The sequence below is a fragment of the Hyperolius riggenbachi genome, chromosome 10 (genome assembly GCF_040937935.1).
Source record: "Hyperolius riggenbachi isolate aHypRig1 chromosome 10, aHypRig1.pri, whole genome shotgun sequence".
Lineage (NCBI taxonomy): Eukaryota > Metazoa > Chordata > Amphibia > Anura > Hyperoliidae > Hyperolius > Hyperolius riggenbachi.
In genome coordinates this window covers 69,980,469-69,992,803 of record NC_090655.1, presented here as the reverse complement: position 1 = coordinate 69,992,803, position 12,335 = coordinate 69,980,469, and the positions used below count along the sequence as shown (strand labels likewise).

Genomic DNA, 12,335 nt, shown 5'->3' with positions numbered 1-12,335 from the left:
AATAAATGTATTTTAAAACTTAAAAATAGAAAAAAAATAGAATTACTTAATTGCACTGCATCCTAATCATGTCATATAGATAAAATATATACACATTTAATTTTGTTTTATTGAGCCAATATTTAACTTGGCATTAAAAATATGAGAAATATAAGACATGGAAAGAACTGTGAAGTTGGTCCAATTGTAAAGGTCCTACCTGGTGTTAAGGAGAAAGAGATGATACCTTGTGCTCTCCTTGATCAGATCTGTCTTGACAGAGAACATCAGCTCAGTTATATAAGACTGACTCTATACCAGTCCTACCTGTTGGATGGGAACTGGATTAGAAGCAGGTGAAAAGCCATTAACTCGCTGTATGCACCTCTTGCCCAACGTCACCTCTTCATCCCACCAAACTGGTTTCAAGTAATTACTAACAGCAGGAGACCATATGAGTTTACATTCTCTGCTTTTTCTAGGTTGCTGCCAGTATAACATTTTTTATTGCTAAAGTCACCTGAGTTTTTTCTTGGCGCTGGGAATATTGCCATTACAAGAGTTGCTACAGAAAACAGACCTATGTCAGAGCTCAGAGGAGGGGTCCTGTACAACCACGAAACATTTCCAGTTGTGCAACAAGTTAAATAACTTTTATAATTCAAAAATTTTATTATTCTACTAGCAAAAAAAAATAAATACATATATTACAGGTGAAACTCGAAAAATTAAAATATCATGCAAAAGTTAATTTATGTCAGTAATTCAACATAAAAGGTAAAACTGATATATGAAATAAACTCATTATATGCAAAGCGAGATATTTGTGTGCAATGGCTGGATAGGGTACCGATTAAGGGCTCCACCTCTGACATGGGAGATCATCGAATCTCGGCTCTTCCTGTTCAGTAAGCCAGCACCTATTCAGTGAGGACACCTTGGGCAAGACTCCCTAACACTGCTACCGCCTATAGAGCATGCCCTAGTGACAGCAGCTCTGAGTCCACCAGGAGAAAAGTGCAACATAACTGTTCTGTATCTTGTCTATTTATAATTTTGATGATTATGGCTCACAGCTTATGAAAAAATCAAAATCTCAGAAAGTTAGAATATTGTGAAAAGGTTCATTATTCTAGGCTCGAAGTGTTAGGGCCCATTTCCACTAGGAGCGGTGCGATGTGACTGCATAGCACATGCACATGCACAGCAAAGGAAGAGTTTCCACTGCGTGCATGTTGTGACTGGCGATGCGGAAGTGATGCGACCGCATTCGCATCATTTTGTAGTGGAAACGGGCCCTTAGGCTTTAATCAGCTAATTAATCCAAAACACCTGCATTCTAGACTTTAATCAGCTAATTAATCCAAAACACCTGCAGCCTTGTTTAAATGGTCTCTCAGTCTGGTTCAGAATTACTGACATAAATGCACTTTTGCATAATATGACCAATCTAAAAATTTACTGAAATAAGAAACACTTCTTACTTGGCTGGAATATCTGTGAACTTTTCTAAAACTACAATATGACCCTTTAATGACCTGTTGTAAACTACTCCCCACCTCAACCAAACTCCACCTAAATCACACCCCTAATTCTACAATAAAAACATTATAAATGTTAACCACTTTACCCCCGACAGTACGAATTTCTCCATCCCTTTTTCCCTCCTAAAAAACCAGGGACGGAGAAATCCGTACCTTCCACGCTACCACCGCTGTCCGCGCTCCCGCCGCTCGTGCGCGCACTCCCGCCGCTCGTGCACGCCGCCGCCCGCCTGCCCGGAGATCAATGAACGGGTAAATCCATTCCCGTTCGTTGATCTAAGCCCCCGCAATGATCTGCTGCTTCTTTGAGAAACAGCGCGATCATTGTCATTCTCCCAGCCTCCTACTGCTTCCTGTAAGCGTCCTTCCGGACGCTTACAGGTCGCATGTAAACAGACTCACTGTGGCCATCTTGTGTCCAAATAGTAAACTACACCCTAAAGCATTTTACACATACAAATACATTGTTTTACACAATAAATTAACTCATTACCTCCCACACTCCCCAATTATTTTTTTTGTAATTTAAAAAAAAAATACAATTAAAAAAAAACATAAATAGTTACCTTAGGGACTGAACTTTTTAAATATTTATGTCAAGAGGGTATAACACTGTTACTTTATAAACTACGGGCTTGTAATTAGGGATGGACGCAAAACTGAAAAAAATGCACCTTCATTTCCAAATAAAATATTGGCGCCAAACATTGTGATAGGGACATAATTTAAACGGTTTTATAACTGGGACAAATGGGCAAATACATTTCATGGGTTTTAATTACAGTAGCATGCATTATTTAAAAACTACAATGGCCAAAAACTGAAAAATAATATTTTTTTTCCCACATTATTTCCTATTTTCCCATTAAAACACATTTAGAATAAAATAATTCTTGGCATAATGTCCCACCTAAAGAAAGCCTAATTGGTGGCAAAAAAACCAAGATATAGTTCATTTCAGTGCGATAAGTAATAATAAAGTTATAGACGAATGAATGGACGGAGCGCTAATAGGTGAAAATTGCTCTGGTGTTCAAGGGGTAAAACCCCTCAAGTGGAGTGGTTAAATAACATTTTACTAGAGGCTGAAGGCACACTATTCTAATGCAATGCTCATGTCGCTATGTGTCCATTGCAGGTAGTGATGAGCAAAAATGCCAATACTGAGTTCTTTTGCAAAAATATTTTTAAAAAATTGTGTTTACGCAAAATGTGTGAAAATGTATGGTCTGTTTATACAAAAATATGTTCGCAATGAAACTGTGCACAGTCTGCAAACATTTATCTGTGTGGTCTTTGCAAATCTTTGTGTGTGGTCTGCCCAAACGTATTTGCATGGACTGTACACGACCATGTGTCTACTCTTCTCAAACTGAAGGGAAGTGTATGTGAAAAAAAATACAGAATAGACACCGAGAGCCAAATATAGTGTAATATGTACTGGTATGTGGATATGACAAGTAAGTATCTATTTATACTCACAAACATGGGTTACCATCCAGGTAACCACTAGATTAGCAGGTGAGGAGATTAGACCTGTCCCCACGCAGGAGTAAGAAGTCGCTCTCCAAGGGTGGACTCAGGAAAAGGATAAAATATTCTAAAACGTTTAAAATGAGAGGAGACAGAGGTGGACTTACCTCCTCCAAGCAGACACACACGAGTGGCGCTGAGTTTTGCACCAGACCTATTTGAGTTTTATGCTCCGTTTCTATAGCCTGATGAAGCGGGAGATGCCCATGAAACGCATTGCACTTGCACTTTCTGGAGTATATAAATACATTTTTGTTGTTTTGAATATACACAACACGCATGTGTGCCTGCGTGGAGGAGGTAAGTCCACCTCTGCCTCCTCTCATTTTAAATGTTTTAGAATATTTTTATGTGAAAAAAAGGTGATCTAGTTTTATTTTCAACAGAGAAAACCACCCTTCAAATATATATGGGGCTATTTTTGGAAATATACATTTGATCAGGAAAACTGTGGAGCATATTCCGATGCACTGCCCCGATTGACAATTTTGCATACGAAAATGTCATATTTGACAGGAAAATAACTTTGGAAAAATATTCTAACTAAACCTCAGTTGCTGCTGGATGGAGGCCTGACTCTGACTCTGACAAAAATGTGTTTAGTAGGATTTTTTCCAAAACAAATAAAAATGAAACCCATCGATGGGAACTGTCCCATAGGAAATCACACCAGTCTGTTGTTGTTGTTGCATTACTCCCTTCTCATCATTCGATAATACTTTACGCACATTATTCTCATTACCGCAGTTTAGTGAATATACCTCACTGGCTCTTGTTCCATTACCGTTTCTCTTGAGCTGAAAATTTAGTTTACAGAGAAGATGAAATGTATCTCCCAAGAGATAACTCAGGTGAAAAAATGTATTGCATATGGGCCATCATGTCTCACTGCTGTACTATCTGAATCGGATTTCTAAAAACCTACTAATATCTTGTCTCAAACACTCTTGATAAATGTCCATAAATGTCCCCAATGAGTTTTTTCCGCAGATAGATGGCTCGATAAATAATTTCTGCCAGGTCTGATCTGATTTCGATCGTTTTCTGATTGATTTTCTCATAGAAATGAATGGAAATCAATCAGAGAAACGATTGGAAAATCTATCAGAAAAACAATCAGAGAATCGATCGGCCAGTAAATCTGCCGACAAAACTTATCATGTATGCCCAGCACAACATGTTTATCACATCAAGGTAACTTAAGCCTGCTTCTATTAAGCTGACACCAACCTGAGGAAATGCTAATAATAAACCATAAAAACGCATTCATTGGGCTTGATTCACAAAAGGGTGCTAACTTAGTTAGCATGCCTAAAAGCCCCTTAGCACGCCTAAAGCTAGTGTTGGGCGAACAGTGTTCGCCACTGTTCGGGTTCTGCAGAACATCACCCTGTTCGGGTGATGTTCGAGTTCGGCCGAACACCTGACGGTGCTCGGCCAAACCGTTCGGCCATATGGCCGAACTAAGAGCGCATGGCCGAACGTTCCCCGAACGTTCGGCTAGCGCTGTGATTGGCCGAACGGGTCACGTGGTTCGGACCCGAACGCGCTCTGATTGGCCGAACGGTCACGTGGTTCGGGTAAATAAATACCCGAACCACGTCATATCTCCGCCATTTGTCTGTGGGTTTAGCTTTGGGTAGGCAGGCAGGGTAGTTCGCGCTCCAGGCACGCTAGCCAGGGTCCCCCCTGTCATTGTGTCACTGCTGGGAACAGTAGTACACCGCTTGCTCAGCCACACTATATAGCATTCTGTTTACTGCCACTCTGTGTACCTCGCTCAGCCACACTATATAGCATTCTGTTTACTGCCACTCTGTGTCTGCTGGGAATAGTAGTACACCGCTTGCTCAGCCACACTATATAGCATTCTGTTTACTGCCACTCTGTGTACCTCGCTCAGCCACACTATATAGCATTCTGTTTACTGCCACTCTGTGTCTGCTGGGAATAGTGGTACACCGCTCGCTCAGCCACACTATATAGCATTCTGTTCACTGTTCTGTGTCTGCTTGGAATAGTGGTACACCGCTCGCTCAGCCACACTATATAGCATTCTGTTTACTGTTCTGTGTCTGCTGGGAATAGTGGTACACCGCTCGCTCAGCCACACTATATAGCATTCTGTTCACTGTTCTGTGTCTGCTGGGAATAGTGGTACACCGCTCGCTCAGCCACACTATATAGCATTCTGTTCACTGTTCTGTGTCTGCTGGGAATAGTGGTACACCGCTCGCTCAGCCACACTATATAGCATTCTGTTTACTGTTCTGTGTCTGCTGGGAATAGTGGTACACCGCTCGCTCATCCACACTATATAGCATTCTGTTCACTGTTCTGTGTCTGCTGGGAATAGTGGTACACCGCTCGCTCAGCCACACTATATAGCATTCTGTTCACTGTTCTGTGTCTGCTGGGAATAGTGGTACACCGCTCGCTCAGCCACACTATATAGCATTCTGTTCACTGTTCTGTGTCTGCTGGGAATAGTGGTACACCGCTCGCTCAGCCACACTATATAGCATTCTGTTTACTGTTCTGTGTCTGCTGGGAATAGTGGTACACCGCTCGCTCAGCCACACTATATAGCATTCTGTTTACTGTTCTGTGTCTGCTGGGAATAGTGGTACACCGCTCGCTCAGCCACACTATATAGCATTCTGTTTACTGTTCTGTGTCTGCTGGGAACAGTAGTACACCGCTCGCTCAGCCAGAGTATATAGCATTGTGTTTACTGCCACTCTGTGTACACCGCTCAGCCAGACTATATACCATTGTTTACTGACACTCTGTGTACACCGCTCAGCCAGACTATATACCATTGTTTACTGACACTCTGTGTACACCGCTCAGCCAGACTATATACCATTGTTTACTGCCACTCTGATTCTGCTGGGAACAGTAGTACACCGCTCGCTCAGCCAGACTATATAGCATTGTGTTTACTGCCACTCTGTGTACACCGCTCAGCCAGACTATATACCATTGTTTACTGACATTCTGTGTACACCGCTCAGCCAGACTATATACCATTGTTTACTGAAACTCTGTGTACACCGCTCAGCCAGACTATATACCATTGTTTACTGCCACTCTGATTCTGCTGGGAACAGTAGTACACCGCTCGCTCAGCCAGACTATATACCATTGTTTACTGACACTATATAGCAGACTATATAGCATTGTGTGTACACCGCTCAGCCAGACTATATACCATTGTTTACTGACACTCTGTGTACACCGCTCAGCCAGACTATATACCATTGTTTACTGCCACTCTGATTCTGCTGGGAACAGTAGTACACCGCTCGCTCAGCCAGACTATATACCATTGTTTACTGACACTCTGTGTACACCGCTCAGCCAGACTATATACCATTGTTTACTGCCACTCTGATTCTGCTGGGAACAGTAGTACACCGCTCGCTCAGCCAGACTATATAGCATTGTGTTCACTGCCACTCTGTGTACACCGCTCAGCCACACTATATAGCATTGCGTACTCTGCCAGTCAGTGTGTATATTGCTGGGATCAGTAATACTCCACTCACCGTCAACCACTATATGAGCTCAACATGAGTTCCCCAGAGACCTCCGCTGTGAGCAGCACTCCCAACAACAGCAACAGCCAACGCCCCACGCAAGCTATAACATCCACCCCAGCAGCCAGTGGTCAGCAGCAGCCCTCCCCGGAGGAGAACGTTGTGTCCATCAGTCCGTCGCCAGAGCGATTAATGAGGGCTGCCATTGAGGAGATGATGGGGCCTGATGTGGAGGAGGAGGTCTGGCTCAGGCCAGCATCCCAAGTTAATGTTGAGGACGATGAGGGGTCTGTGTCTGGGGATGTTGGGGTGGCAGAGGTGGTGGGTGGGTCAGACTCAGGAGAAGAGTTGTATGATGAGGATGATGATCGGGACCATCTGTATGTGCCTCAGAGTCCGACCCCGGAAAACATGTTGTATCGTGTGTTTAGGTACTAAAATCTGCGTTCCCTCCCAGTAGTGTTGGGCGAACAGTGTTTGCCACTGTTCGGGTTCTGCAGAACATCACCCTGTTCGGGGTGACTATATAGCAGACTATATAGCATTGTGTTTAATGCCACTCTGTGTACACGGCTCAGCCACACTATATAGCATTGTGTTTACTTCCACTCTGTGTCTGCTGGGAACAGTAGTACACCGCTCACCCGCCACTGTATAGCATTGTGCTCTGTGTCACTGCTGACAATAGTGGTACACCGCTCACCCACCACTGTATAGCATTTCTGTACTGCCACTGTACTGCTGCCAGTCAGCGTGTACTTTAAGGATAAGTGAAATGAGGAAGAAATCCGGTGAAAGAGGGAGGGGCAAGGGAAGAGGTGTTTCCCCTGACGGTTCACGTACAGGCCACAGGGGAGCACCCAAGAAAACCCACTCAATACTGCCCATGTTGTCCAGGACAACAACCCTCACAGATCCAAAAGAACAGGACCAGATAATTACTTGGATGACCTCTCAAGCGTCCAGCAGTGGGTTAAGCAGCACCAGCACATCACGCACGAGGTCCGAGTCCTCAGCCAGTTAAAGTCTGGGCTTTCTTTGAAGACTGCACTGAGGATGTTACCATGGCGATTTGCAAGGTGTGCAAGACCCGCCTGAGCAGGGGGAAAAGTATTAACAACCTCTCCACCACCAGCATGAGCCGCCACATTCTATCCAAACATCCCACTCTGTGGGCAAACGCGGCAGGACAGGGTACCACCAGCAACACTGCCTCCCTTGGGTTCACCAGACTCACCACCAGACCCGCCTCAGCAGCAGCAGTAGCCCAGCCATTGCGTGGTTCACAACATTCACAAACATCAGACGATGCTGACACTGTCACTTTCCGGACTAGTGCTCTTGAGGTCTCCCAGTGTTCATCAAACACAACAACCAACAGCCCTTCGGTGTGCAGCGCTACGGTTGAGTTGTCTGTCTCTGAGATGTTTGAGCACAAGAGGAAATTGCCAGCAAATGACCCCCGGGCCGTGGCAGTAACAGCCAGCCAGCATAGCCAAGCTTCTGGCCTGCGAAATGCTGCCATATCGAGTGGTGGAGACAAACAGCTTCAAGGGCATGATGTCAGTGGCCATCCCACGTTACGTGGTTCCCAGCCGCTACCACTTTGCGCGCTCTGCAGTGCCTGAGTTGCATGAGCACGTGGTCAGCTAAATAACCCGAAGCTTGAAGAATGCCGTTGCCTGCAAGGTTCACCTCACCACTGACACCTGGACGAGTGCGTTCGGCCAGGGTCGATACATCTCCCTTACCGCGCACTGGGTGAACCTTGTGGAGCCTGGCAGCGATTCCTCACCTGCTACGGCGCGGGTGTTGCCCACGCCGCAAACAGCTGGATAACAACAGCAGCACCTACCTCTCTGACTCCTTCTCCTCCAACGCATCTCAAAGCTGTACCTCATCCGGAAATGCTAACCCAGCACCAGCAGCAGTAGGATCGTGGAAGCAGTGCAGCACAGCTGTTGGCATGCGTCAGCAAGCGTTGCTGAAGCTGATCTGCCTTGGGGATAAGCAGCACACAGGGGAGGAAATTTGGAGGGGAATAAAGGAACAGACGGATTTGTGGCTGGCACCGCTGGACCTGAAACCGGGAATGAAGCTAGACACCTGGCACGAACTGGCAATGTACGCAATAGAGGTGCTGGCTTGCCCGGCAGCCAGCGTTATGTCGGAACGCTGTTTCAGTGCTGCCGGAGGCATCATCACAGATCGGCGTATCCGCCTCTCCACAGAAAATGCAGACCGTCTGACTCAAATTAAAATGAATCAATCCTGGATTGGAAACGACTACGCAACACTCCTGGACCCCAACCAAGTAACATGACCGATGAACATCTGGGATGGTTTAGCGTTTCCGGTCCCTGTTTATTGAACCTCTCATCTGTATTACATTTATGACTGCATGGCGGCAAAAAGCATTGCTGCTATATCCGCACGCTTTTTGTCCTCATGCAAGGCCTGGGTTGTTGTGTCTCACAAAGCGTGGCCTTCTCCTCCTGCGCCTCCTCCTGTTCCATCACGTGTGCTGCTGCTGCTGCTGCTGCTGCTGGGTTACCGTTGCCGGTCCCTGTTTATGGAACCTCTTATCTTTATTACATTTATGACTACATGGCGGTACAAAGCATGCTATCCGCACGCTTTTTGTCCTCATGCAAGGCCTGGGTTGTTGTGTCTCACAAAGCGTGGCCTTCTCCTCCTGCGCCTCCTCCTGTTCCATCACGTGTGCTGCTGCTGCTGCTGCTGCTGGGTTAGCGTTGCCGCGTGGTCCCTGTTTATTGAACCTCTTATCTTTATTACATTTATGACTACATGGCGGTACAAAGCATGCTATCCGCACGCTTTTTGTCCTCATGCAAGGCCTGGGTTGTTGTGTCTCACAAAGCGTGGCCTTCTCCTCCTGCGCCTCCTCCTGTTCCATCACGTGTGCTGCTGCTGGGTTAGCGTTGCCGCGTGGTCCCTGTTTATTGAACCACTTATCTTTATTACATTTATGACTGCATGGTGGTACAAAGCATGCTATCCGCACGCTTCTTGTCCTCATGCAAGGCCTGGGTTGTTGTGTCTCAAAGCGTGGCCTTCTCCTCCTGCGCCACCCTCCTCCTGTTCCATCACGTGTGCTGCTGCTGGGTTAGCATTACCGGTCCCTTTTCCTGGAACCTCTTATATGTATTACATTTATGACTGCATGCCGACAAAAAGCATGTTACCTGTGCAAAGAAAACAGACATTTCCCGCATTTAAAAGACAGTTTTCCCTTTGAAACTTTAAAATCGATTTTCTCAAAAACTATAAGCTCTTTTTGCTAAAAATTTTTTTCCTCTTGTACCCACTCCCAAGGTGCACATACCCTGTAAATTTGGGGTATGTAGCATATAAGGAGGCTTTACAAACCACAAAAGTTCGGGTCCCCATTGACTTCCATTATGTTCGGAGTTCGGGTCGAACACCCGAACATCGCGGCCATGTTCGGCCTGTTCGGCCCGAACCCGAACATCTAGATGTTCGCCCAACACTACCTAAAGCCCTTAAGGGAGCACAAAGTTTCGTGCGCTAGGTTAACGTGCGCAAAGTTTAGCGCTGCGCGGTGCGCACGAAACGTTGCACCAGGTGCAACTAAACTAGCGAGACGTTTCGCAGGCATTGTGCAGCGTTAAACTTTGCGTGCGATCAATAAAAGCTTTGGGCATGCTAACTGCTTAGCACCCTAGTTAGCATGCCCAAAGCTTTTAGGCAAGATAACTGAGTTAGCACCCTTTTGTAAATTGAGCCCATTGTCCCATGCTCTGATAAACCTTTTTGGCTCACTAACTGCTGTCTTCTTTGAAGGTAAGTTGAAATCTTACACTCTATTTTTTTTTTCTGGGTGCCTCCAGTGATGTCAGTTTTGCACATGTTACCCCCTAGCTGTGTGTTTTATAGTACAGCCATAGACATTTTCCCTCTTGTGGAGTGCAACTCTAGGTAGTGATAGCATACACAAATGCAAACAGAAGCCAAAAAATTACAGGAAATTGCAAAAACTGCAAAAAATATAAAAAAATATAACAAATATGCATTCAGCTGCACAAGGTCCATATGGACACACCCTCGGTAGGAAAGCAGTATTACGGCTCAGCCCATCCGGTAACAGCTGCTCGCAAACCGTCATGCAAAAAAAACATGGTTCCATAGAGTTCCCGCACAGGTTTTAGCATTGCCGGGTTAGCATGTCCATAGCAAAGCACTATCGGATGTACCTGCTTCTCTCTCATGGTGTTAAGGCCATGGAGGGTTTGATTCAATGCGTTAGTACGCACTGAGCTGAGCCCTGATTGACCAGCAGCTAGGTATTGTTATGGGACATGTTACCATGGTAGCGCATCCCTCTATCCGCATTTGGTTGGCCGGACGGAGTCTGTCTTGCGTGGTGCATCATCATCGCGCTTAGACCCCGCCCGCCTCATGCTGATTGGCCACACAGATGAGCACGCCTCCTTGGGTAATAGGTTGCTATGGCAACCAAAACCAGGAGCGGAGCATTGCGGAAGTAACGGTCTGGAGCGGCGGGACATGGCGATATGGCACAAGATATACACCAAACGGTTCAAAGTTGGAGTTGAGTGACATAGGCGGATTTCAAACATATTGGTAAGTTTACATTGATTAAGAGAAATTATGAGTTATATGTGGAAGCAACTATGGTATATTGTAGTGAAGCTTATCATCATGCTGACATATGTGTAATGCTTTCATCACTGCTGGATAGCACAATTGTGACATGTTTACATGGATTATGACAGAGGGGGTGTTTCTTTTGACCATGGGTGGTACTGTTTTTACATGGTGTGTATATAAAGTGAGGCATCACTTGTCACAATGTTTGTCTGCACTGTTCTGAAGAAGGGGATCCTATGTGGCCCGAAACAATTGTTAACGTTGGTGTTGTCACATGATTGGAGAATAAACTTTGCTCATTGAGAAGCTGGAGTGCTAACCAATCTTTACTACTATAGGTATACATTACCTGACCGCATGGCCGGGACAAGGTTCCCCAGCACCAGAGGCAGAGATTCCAAAGTGCGCCCCCCCCCCCCCCACACACACACACACACACACACAGACACACACACACACACACACACAGACACACACACACACTGTATACACATACAGTACACACACATATAGTACAGACACACACACTATATACACACATGCAAACATACAGACACACACATATAGTATACTCACACTCTCTCTCTCTCTTTTTCAAAATCCCACCCCCCTCTTCCATACCTGCTTCATGCCAGACATCCACGTGACAAACAGCAGCGCTGTCCCTCTTCCCTCAGACATCCAAAGGCATGATGTGAAGTTTACTCACATGACTGCTCTCTAATTGAAGACAATCAGGGGGGAAGCCTCCCCCTCCCCGTCCAGATCAGCCACAGCTCAAACATGCGGCGAGTCATGTAAACAGGCAACTCTGCAGGAAGCCGGGCACCACTTCCCTTACAGCAAAGCCAGTTTCCTGCTGTTGCCTAGCAACACAATGCTATAGCCGTGCCTCTCATCACTCTGATGACAGCGCGGCTGTTAATTGGCAGGCAGTGCGCTCTAGGAAGCTGACGCTGAAAATAGGGGACGGGGAGAAGATAGTACACAGCGGCAAGCAGGAGAGATCCCAGAGAAAGTCGGCAGGCGGGCGGGCAACCAGGAAGAGCGCAAAGCAATGCGGTCTAGCATGCAGTGAGGAGAG

At 45.8% G+C, this 12,335-nt stretch overlaps 1 protein-coding gene across 2 annotated transcripts in view; it reads right to left on the bottom strand.

Moving 5' to 3' along the window:
• The window catches only part of LOC137536099 (ATP-dependent translocase ABCB1-like), an 89,457-nt gene extending 77,412 nt beyond the window's left edge, over positions 1 to 12,045 (bottom strand). The window contains exon 1 of one of the 2 annotated variants that reach the window (XM_068258135.1): positions 11,961 to 12,045. The gene's annotated coding sequence lies outside the window, so the exon portion shown is untranslated. Of the gene's footprint in view, positions 1 to 199; positions 259 to 11,960 lie in introns of those variants that run through there. The other variant, XM_068258134.1, reaches the window with a different exon arrangement.
• Between the last annotated feature and the right edge of the window lie 290 nt (positions 12,046 to 12,335).